Here is a 9,477-nt window from a genome sequence, read left to right as displayed (position 1 = left end):
ACAAGATGACACTCTTTATTAATGCTTTTGTCATAAACTCTATTTTGTCTGATATTATATAACTACTCCAATACTCTCGTGGTTCATATGTACATAATCTTTTTCTATGCTTTTACATTCAAAATTTCTGTGTTCATATGTCTTCTTTGTTTCTTTAGTAAATACTATAAAGTTAGATTTTGTTTATTTTAATCCTGTCAATGTTTATGTTTTAACTGGAGCTCTTAGTCAATTTACATTTAACGTAATTACTGATATATTTTAGTTTATGATTTATATCATTCACCAGCTTTGTAGTTATTTGACTCATGATGAATCTTTCCAATTTAGGGGGGTTGCACTGATAGAAGTTTTAGAGAATATTTAGTCATTCCTGCCACACTCTCTTTAGTTTGTGCCATTCAAAATCTCATTAAATGTAACCTCACTACGTTTCAAATACAATTCAACAATGTAATCTTTTTTGAGTGTTCTTGCCTCCTTTTGTCTTGTGCTTTTGTTTGTTTGCTTGCTTGATTAATTTGCATATCGTTGTGTACAAGGAAGGCAGATATGACAAGACTCTGCCTGTGGAGAAGGGGTCGCCTTGGTCCAAGAGAGGTCCTGGGAGATTGGTTGGCTGAAAAGGCGCTCTGGGGAATCAGAAGGTCTAAATGGATTTCTAAGTTATTTGTTGTGGAGCAGGCAATGCAAACCTCTCCTGCTCTACCTCCTCTGCAAAATCTTCAGGACATGCTACTTTGCTCACCAATCTTTTCTTATGAGTCAATTTTGATTTGGGCAGGGAAGGGCATTAGAAAATGTGTTGCAGCATTGCTTTCTGTGTCCACATACGGCAGTGCTAGGAGAGAACATGGGACCAGGAACTTGGAGGCAGAGAAGGTCACGCCAAAGTAAGTCCCTAGGAACTTACAGAAACATTGCAGAAGCTTCCCCAGGACATGGATTTGGGGAATTGAGAGAGTTCTACCTAAATTTCAAGTGCTGGGGAGGAGGCCTCTGCAAGCTGTGTGTATACCACTGGAGTTACTCCTGTATTAGTCAACCAGGCAGCTGCATTGTCCCTGAAGTCCCCATGTAAATTACATTTTATATTTGGGAGAAACCCCTTAGACCTCTGCCATTAGGACATTTGGGTGGATATTAATTAACTTAATTAAATAATTAAAACCATGGCCTCATGTCCAGAAAGCCTCTTAGGATTAACCATACTGACCACTCACTGCCCCGAGTTAGTCAAACAGGTTTGCTGAGCACCTGTATTAACCATATCTTCTTATTTTCTGCATACTGATGCTTTGACATCTGGGTCCTTGCTGACCGTGGAGGGACTGCTCCTCCCAGGGCTAGCCAATTCCTAGAGACACTAAACAGTTGCCCCACTTATTAAATGCAAACTAACCAACCCAGAGCCCATACTCCTAATAGCTCCATTATCTCACACTCTTCCAGGCCACTATCCACCAGCCCTAATCACCCAGGGCCAGGTGCCGGACAACTAGGGACAGCCCTATGCCACACAGCCCGCTGAAATTATTCAAACTAGCCAATCCCAAACCTGCTTACCCTGCCCTACCTGTTGCTTCCTCGAGGATCCACAGTTAATGCTCTGGCCTGCAGTCCTCCCCTCTCTCTCTTCTCTTCTGCCTGCAACCTACCTCGAAGTTTCACCATTGCCCCCTCCTCTTGGAAACAGTGAGTAATAAGCTATAGTTTTAATGGCAATCATCTCCGGATCTGTGGGCCTTACTGATCCTCAAATTTGCTGTTAATACACTGTATTTTAAAACAGCACCATGCCTTCACGTGCCAAATCCCTAAGATATCCAGGATCACAAGGAGAATCACATCACTGGGCAATAAGTACCGGCAACTGCCTTGGAACCTGAAAAATAAAAGGAGAAAGACAGAGGCCAGAGCACCTATGTGGAAGGTGGGGGGGGTGTGTGTGTGTGTGTGTGTGTGCTGGGAGGGGGTGTGTCCTTCTCTCAGCACTCTCCAGATCTTCTCAGAGCATCGCCCAGGGGTCCTGGAGATGCCAGAAGGGTCAGGTACCTGCTCAAGGCTGCCAGGCAGGGAGAGCAGGAGATGTTATTAGTCATAGGCTTTAAAGCTCTGCAGGTGGTGAACTGGTCCAGGTTGCAGAATCTGAGCACTCACTGATGACAGACCCTTCCTGGGACGCAGCAGCCCCTGGTCACACTGGTGTCCAGCTGTACATGTGATCTCTCCTCCGCCCTTCCAGGGACACTTTAGGACAGCATCACAGGCCCTGTTCTCAAAGACAGGGGATTCCAATGTCACTCGAGGCCTTCTTAGATGCAATAGTTGCATGTTGGATGCAATAGTTTTTAAGAAAATGAAAAGAGCAAGCAGGGGCCTCTCCAGGGTATCCCAGGAGAAGAAGACTTAGGGATGAAGGAGAGAAAACAGCAAAGATTCCAAACAGTTCTGGAGACTCTTCTAATCTCAGCCTCTGAGAGACTAAAGGGAAAAAGAAGCAGATCATCTGAGGTTATTCAACCATCTTCCAGGAAATGTAGGTGGGTTTTGGTCACTGAAATGAATCCTTTCTCTGCTCTGGAGTTCCTCTGAGGACCTTGGAGTTCAATTCTGCAGTTCTTATTTAGGTGGAGCTCATCTCATGAACCAATCAGAGGTTTAGAAGAGGAAGAAGGAGGCTGAGGAAGAGGGGAATGGGGGACTATGCTGGTTTGGATAGTGTCTCTAAAAATTCATGTCCATCCTGGGACCTGCAAAAGTGACCTTATATAGAAATAAAGTCATGACAGATGTAATTAATTAACCTGAGGTCACACTGGAACAGGGTGTGTCCTTAATCCAGTATGACTGATGTCCTTAGAAGAAGATGAGAAGAGACACAGAGAGGAGAACACCATGTGAAAACACACAGGGAGAACATCATGGGATGGTGGAGGCAGAGACTGGAGTGATGTATCTGCAAGCCATGGATGACAAGGATTTCTGGCAAACCCCACAAGTTATAAGAGGCATGGAAGGATCGTTCCTACAGGGTTCAGAGGGATCGTGGCCCTGCCAATACCTTGGTTTCAGACTTCTAGCCTTTGTGAGAACATAAATTTCTGTTGTTTTTAGCCACCCACTTTTTGGTACTTTGTTATGGCAGCCCTAGGACAGCAATACAGTGAGGAAATGAGACATCTACCCAGGAAGCATTCTGGACCCACCAATCATGTCAGTGATACTGAGGGACCAACTTAATAAGAGTCATCCAGTCCCCATGGGACTTCCAAGCTTGCCATCAGTGCTGTCCTTTACGTCCCTGGGCACTGAAGACCCTCAGAGTGAAATGGAAGAATTTCCTAGAGGACTTTAAAATGATCTGGGCCCTGTAGCACAATCAGAATGCTGAGCTGCAGGGAGTAGAGCTAGGTGAAGGTCAGGCACTCTTTCAGTATGACTCACGCTGACATTTTCTGGCTTTCCTTCTTTTGGTGTGATGAGAGCAAGGGATGGAAAACCAGGAAACTAGGTAAATGATGTTACCCTGCTCTCCTGCAGGCCCTTCGGGGGGAGATACCAACTCCTCCAGACTCCCCATCACCATAAGAGGGGTTTAGTTTTTGTAATTATGTTTCCTGTAAGCCCGGAAACACCTTTCTACAAAACCATCTCTTACTGCCACACAGCACAACCACCACCACCACCACCACCACCTGCCCCTGGCCCACTGATGTAGGCCAGAGTATCCTCACACTGGAGCCCTCAGAAATGTTGGGCATAAACAGGTATGTGCAGTTGTGCTGTGGCTGAGCTGGAAGTAGCCAATGATTATGATCTTCTTCCTGCTGAGATCTCGTGGGAGGATCAACACTGTTCCCCATGTCATGGGCTGGGCTTCCACTGAGGGCCAGGAAGCACAGTGAAAAAGGTGACAGAGAAGACAAGACCCTGTCACACAGCCTGGGGAGTGAGGCAGATATTACTTCCTCAGGCTGACCACTTAAACACTCTGTTTTGTTTTTTCTTCTGATTGTCTCTGACATTTGCCTCAGCATTTTCATTTAATTCTATTTCTTCCTTTGATCGTGTCCTTAATGTCATAGGCTGAATAATGACCCCCTAAGCCCCGGATCCTGTGTATATCTTAGTTACTTGACAAAAGAGACTTTGTGATGGAATTAAGATCACTAATCAGTTCACTTTATAATAAGGAGATTATCCTGGATTGTGTGGACGGGTCCAATGTAATCCCATGGGTTCTTAAAAGCCAAAGAAGAAGGCAGAATGGTGATTAGAAATATGCAGTGAAAGAGGGAGGCAGAGGAGAGATTTGAAGTGTGACAGAGACCCAACTCACCATTGCTGATGTTGAAGATGGAGGAAGAGGCCATAAGCCAAGACACGTAAGAAGCCTCTAGCAGCTGGGAACAGCCCTCAACTGACAGCCAACAAGAAAATGGGTCTTTAATCCTACAATGCATGAAACTGAATTCCAGCAACAACCTGAATGAGCAAGAATATAGATTCTCCCCTAGAGCCTCCAAAAAGGAGCACAGGCCCACCGACATCTTGATTTTGGCCTTGTGAGATTCTAAGAAGAGACCCAGTCAAGACTGCCAGACTTCTGACCCAAGGAAACTGAGATCATGACTTTGTGTTGTTTTAAGCTCCTAAGTTTGTGGTAATTTGTTACAGCAGCAATAAGAACTAATACACCTAATACATCTGGTTCCTTCAGGGAGTAAGTCCAGGTTTCTCCCTTGGAGGATGAAGTAGATCCCCTTAACTTTTCTCTGCCCACTCATCTGTGTCTCTACATTGGAGACTATGATCCTCTTCCCTAGGAATTAGCCCAATGCCCAAGTCTTGTTGCAGGAAGAGCATTTTAACCTCAGTTTCTCTCGTATTGTTCCAAGAAGACTCAAGCCGGTACACCTAAACCAAACTGCATGGAAAAATAAAGTTAGCTAATGTTTACTTGTCTAAGTAACAAATTTCCTAATCACATCTTCTCCTAAAACTTGTGCTCACCAAGTTTACTTTTATATGTGACGGGAGTGCCTCAGCCCCTTTGATTTTTATTTGCACTCTTCAGGGTATTCTTTTTTACTGTGTTTACCTCTGAGTATTTCCATTTTTAAATAAAGTGATGCATATGAAAACCATTTTCTGATACATAAAGAGTTAAGGCAGTGATATGCATATACTGTCCGTATTCACTGCTTAAATAGCTGAGAACTTTTTCTGAATGTCATAGGTATGCTCGTATTAATTTAACACCAAGCCATTATTTTCAATAATCAATATAGTAATAACATGGCTTTTAATAATTTATCTGAGGAATGATGAGAGGCAAAATGAGAGGCGATCACTCTGCAGTAGATTGTCTTTAGGAAAGCTGATAGTTCAAGTCGTGAGGAAATCAAAAAGTAGTGGAATTTCAACATGATGGTGGAAACTTCTACACACTATTAATAGATAAGTAATTACATTTTAAAAACCAATATCAAAGAACATAGTATTCGAGCTAATAAAAGAAAAAAACCAATGCCTTATGTCAGTGTATCCACTAGGATTCTTTTTGCTGCAACAATGATCCCCAACTTGAATAGCTTAAACAGGAAGGAAATTTTCTCTCCCACTCGACTGCGAGTCCACAGGAAGGGTGGGTTCCTGGGTCAGTTGGTAAAGCAGCTCAATGCCATTGTCAAGGACCCAGATTCTTTCTCTCTTTCTCCTCTTTGCCCTTCTCAGCAGGCAGGCTGGCTCTTGTGGACCCAGGGTGATTACCAAAGGTCCGGGCATCCCGTCTAGACACAACACCATCCAATCAAGGGAAGGGACAGTCTTGTCTGGAATTTCATATACACGAACAATAATAGTAAACTGAGCCCTAACTGTGCCAGGCACATTGTGTATATATCCTCATTTAATCCTATCGACAACTCTATGTGGTAAATATCATGATTATCCTCCTCATTTTCTAGAAAACAGAGGCACAAAAAGCTAAGCACCTTGCATTAGTTACTAAGTGGTGGAACTAGAATTGAAATCCAGGCAGCCTGACTGCAAAGCCTGGTGCTGAGCCTCTACACCACCCTGCCTCTCACATAGCCAGTTCTGCCCTTAAAGTCCTGGAGAGTCCAGAAATACTAGGGTTCCACCTTAGAGCATGTTCAATGAATGATGCTGGCGTGTTGGGTTAGCTATTTGAGCACACAGACAGAGTGCTACCTTCTAAAATAGGACAATAGAAATTAGGTGGGAGGCCCTACACTGTCTGCCCCCCTGAGGCGTCTTTTAATAAGCGGAACACAAGCAGTCACCATGCTGCTGTGTCAGTGATGACCTTGGATGTTCCGGTGTTGCCATCCACACTATCCAGTTTCTTTATGACTTCTCATTCATGTAACCATGTAACTCAGGTTTAGCCTCATGCTCCCTTGGGCTTGACAACAGAATTTTGCCTGTAAGGCTGGAATTTTTTGACATATTTAGTAGAAAATAAAAGCAAATGCCAGTCAGCTTATGGCAAAAGGGAAATGTATTAAAATGACAAAAATTTGAAGGGCGAGAGTGTAGCCAGACCTCAGAAATCACTGGATCCCGGAAATGAAAATCCTTGGGGAACCTAAGTAGGGCTGTCTCTCTTTTTCTTCCTGTTTTATTGGGGTATAATTGACATACAGCCCTGTATAAGTTTAAGGTGTACTGAAGAATGACTTGACTTACGTATATTGTGCAGTGATTATCACAATAAGTTTAGTTAACATCTGTCAACTCATACGCAACAAAAAGAAAAAAGAAGAAAACGAGTTTTTTTCCTCATGATGAGAACTCTTAGGATCTACTCTCTCAGTAACTTTCAAATATATCATATGGTAGTGTTAACTCTAGTCATCCTGTTGTGTGTTACATCCCCAGTTCTTATTTATCTTATAACTGGAAGTTTGTACCTTTTGACTACCTTCATCCAATTCCTTCACCCCCCACCTCTGGTAACCACAAATCTGATCTCTTTTTCTATAAGTTTGGTTTAGTTTTTTGTTTCTTTTTCTTTTTTTTTTTTTCATTATTTTATTGAGGTCATAAAAGTTTATAACATTGTGACATATCAGTTGTACATTATTATTTGTCAGTCACCATATATATATGTGCCCCTTTACCCCTTATGCCCACCCTCAACCCCATCCCTTCTGGTAACCACTGATCTGTTCTCTTTGTCCATATGTTTATTAATCTTCCACATATGGGTGAAATCATGTGGTGTTTTTCTATGCCTGGCTTATTTCACTTAACATAATACCCTTGAGGCCCATCCACGTTGTTGTAAATGGGATGGTTTTGTCTTTTTTATGGCTGAGCAGTATTCCATTGCATATATATATATACCACTTCTTCTTTATCCATTCATCAGTTGATAGGCACTTGGGTTGCTTCCATAATTTGGCTATTGTGAATAGTGCTGCAATGAACATAGGGGTGCATGGGTCTCTTTGAATTGTTGATTTCAAGTTCTTTGGATAAATACCCAGTAAAGGGATAGCTGGGTTGTATGGTATTTCTATTTTTAATTTTTTGAGAAATATCCATACTGGTTTCCATAGTGGCTGCACCACTCTGCGTTCCCACCAGCAGTGTGTGAGGGTTCCCTTTTCTCCACATCCTTTCCAACACTTGTTATTTTTTTGTCTTGGTAATTATAGCCATTCTAACAGGTGTAAGGTGATATTTCATTGTAGTTTTGATTGGCATTTCCCTGATGATTAGTGATGTGGAACATCTTTTCATGTGCCTGTTGGCCAACTGTATATCTTCTTTGGAAAAACGTCTATTCATATCCTCTGCCCATTTTTTGATTGGGCTGTTTGATTTTTGTTGTTGAGTTGCATGAGTTCTTTATATTTTTTGGAGATTAACCCCTTGTTGGATATATGATTTGCAGATATTTTCTCCCAGGTGCTGGGTTCTCTTTTCATTTTGTTCCTGGTTTCCTTTGCCTTGCAGAAGCTCTTTAGTCTGATGTAGTCCCATATGTTTATTTTTTCTTTCGTTTCCCTTGCCTGTGTAGACATGGTATTCAAAAAGATGCTTCTAAAACTGATGCCAAAGAGTGTACTGCCCATATTTACTTCTAGGAGTTTTGTGGTTTAACATCTTATCTTCAAGTCTTTAATTCATTTTGAGTTACTTTTTGTGTATGGTGTAAGATAATGATCTACTTTCATTCTTTTGCATGTGGCAGTCCAATTTTCCCAACACCATTTATTGAAGAGACTTTCCTTTCTCCGTTGTATGTTCTTGGCTCCTTTGTCAAAGATTAGCTGTCTGTATGTGTGAGGTTTTATTTCTGGGCTTTCAATTCCGTTACATTGATCTGTGTGTCTGTTTTTGTACCAGTACCATGCTGTTTTGATTACTATAGCTTTGCAGCATATTTTGAAGTAGGAGTTGTGATGCCTCCAGCTTTGTTCTTTTTTCTCAGGATTGCTTTAGCTATTCGTGGTCTTTTGTTGTTCCATATGGATTTTAGGATTCTTTGTTCTATTTTCATGAAGAGTGACGTTGGGATTCTGATTAGGATTGCATTGCATCTGTAGATGGCTTTAGGTAATATGGACATTTTAACTATGTTTATTCTTCCAATCCCTGTGCATGGAATATCTTTCCATTTCTTTATGTCATCATCGATTTCTTTCAATGATGTCTTATAGTTTTCATTGTATAGATCTTTCACCTCCTTGGTTAAATTTATCCTTAGATATTTTATTCTTTTTGTTGCAGTTGTAAATGAGATTGTATTCTTGAGTTGTCTTTCTGTTAGTTCGTTATTAGAGTACAGAAATGCCACTGATTTTTGTAACTTGATTTTGTACCCTGCAACTTTGCTGTAGTCGTTCATTATTTTTAATAGCTCTCTGATGGATTCTTTAGGGTTTTCTATATATAGAATCAAGCCATCTGCAAACAGCAAGAGTTTCACTTCTTCCTTGCCAATTTGGATTCCTTTTATTTCTTTTTCTTGCCTAATTGCTCTGGCCAAAACATTTAGTACTATGTTGAATAAGATTGGCAAGAGTTTGCACCCTTGTCTTGTTCCTGTTCTCAGAGGGATGGCATTGAGTTTTTCCCCATTGAGTATGATGTTGTCTGTGGGTTTGTCATATACAGGCTTTATTATGCTGTGGTACTTTCCTTCTGTACCCATTTTATTGATAGTTTTTATCATAAATCGTTGTTAGATGTTGTCAAATGCTTTCTCTGCATCTGTGAGAGCATCATGGAGTTTTTATTCCTCACTTTGTTAATATGATGTATCACACTGATTGATTTGCGGATGTTGAACCATCCCTGTGTCCCTCGTATTAATGCCACTTGATTGTGGTGTATGATCCTTTCAATGTATTGCTGTATTTGGTTTGCCAATATTTTGTTAAGGATTTTTGCATCTATGTTTATTGGCCCATAATTTTCCTTCTTGCATTGTCCTGG

Source organism: Diceros bicornis, chromosome 4 (assembly GCF_020826845.1).
Source record: "Diceros bicornis minor isolate mBicDic1 chromosome 4, mDicBic1.mat.cur, whole genome shotgun sequence".
Lineage (NCBI taxonomy): Eukaryota > Metazoa > Chordata > Mammalia > Perissodactyla > Rhinocerotidae > Diceros > Diceros bicornis.
This window is presented reverse-complemented; position numbering follows the sequence as displayed.